At 45.0% G+C, this 1281-nt stretch overlaps 1 pseudogene; it reads left to right on the top strand.

Moving 5' to 3' along the window:
* The first annotated feature begins 216 nt into the window (after positions 1-216).
* LOC102503300 (uridine 5'-monophosphate synthase pseudogene) lies at positions 217-1242 on the top strand (annotated as a pseudogene).
* Positions 1243-1281: the final 39 nt, after the last annotated feature.

A 1281-nucleotide genomic window follows, 5' to 3' on the forward strand; every position in this document is an offset into this window, starting at 1 on the left:
CAAGAATATGATTTACCCAGTAAAACTGTCTTTCAGAAATGAGGGAGAAATAAAAACTTTCACAGACAAATGAAAGTCAAGAATTTCAGAGGGAGTTCTTTAAAACAAAAGACTGCTGATTAGTTACCAAAAATAAAAATTAAAAAAATACATGAAGAGGGACGCCACCGACGCGCCGGAGGCCGAAGGAATTTCCCGCGTGGAGTGAACTGAGGACGCGCTACTATGGCGGCTGCCGGGGCAGCTTTGGGGCCATTGGTGACCGGTCTGTACGACGTGGAGGCTTTCAAGTTTGCCAACTTCGTGCTGAAAAGCGGGCTTTCCTCCCCTGTGTACATCGATCTGCGTGGCATCGTGTCTCGGCCACGTCTTCTGAGTCAGGTTGCAGATATTTTATTCCAAACTGCCCAAGAAGCGGGAATCAATTTTGATAGTGTGTGTGGAGTGCCTTACACAGCTTTGCCATTGGCTACGGTTATCTGTTCAACCAAATTCCAATGCTTATTAGAAGGAAAGAAACAAAGGATTATGGTACTAAGCGTATGGTAGAAGGAGCTATTAATTAATCCAGGAGAAACCTGTTTAGTTATTGAAGATGTTGTCACCAGTGGATCCAGTGTTTTGGAAACTGTTGAGGTTCTTCAGAAAGAGGGCTTGAAGGTCACTGATGCCATAGTGCTGCTCGACAGGGAGCAGGGGGGCAAGGACAAGTTGCAAGCACACGGCATCCGGCTCCACTCAGTGTGTACATTGTCCAAGATGCTGGAGATTCTCGAACAGCAGAAGAAAATCGATGCTGAGATGGTCGAGAAAGTCAAGAGATTTATTCAGGAGAATGTGTTTGTGGCAGCCAATCATAATGGTTCTCTCCCTCCTGTGAAGAAGGCACCCAAAGAACTCAGCTTTGATGTTCGTGCGGAGCTGCCCAGGATCCACCCAGTTGCATCAAAGCTTCTCAGGCTTATGCAGAAGAAGGAGACTAATCTGTGCCTGTCTGCTGATGTTTCAGATGCCAGAGAGTTGCTGCAGCTGGCAGATGCGTTAGGACCCAGCATCTGCATGCTGAAGACCCATGTGGATATTTTGAGTGATTTCACTCTGGATGTGATGAAGGAGTTGGCAACTCTGGCAAAACGCCATGAGTTCTTAATCTTTGAAGACCGAAAATTTGCAGATATAGGAAATACAGTAAGAAAGCAGTATGAAGGTAAGTATTATTCAGGAATTTGCAAGAACCAGTAATATAACATAAACTGACTGAAGATAAAAGAGAATGTATTG

Source organism: Tupaia chinensis, unplaced genomic scaffold (genome assembly GCF_000334495.1).
Source record: "Tupaia chinensis unplaced genomic scaffold, TupChi_1.0 Scaffold000062_1, whole genome shotgun sequence".
Taxonomy (NCBI): Eukaryota; Metazoa; Chordata; class Mammalia; order Scandentia; family Tupaiidae; genus Tupaia; species Tupaia belangeri.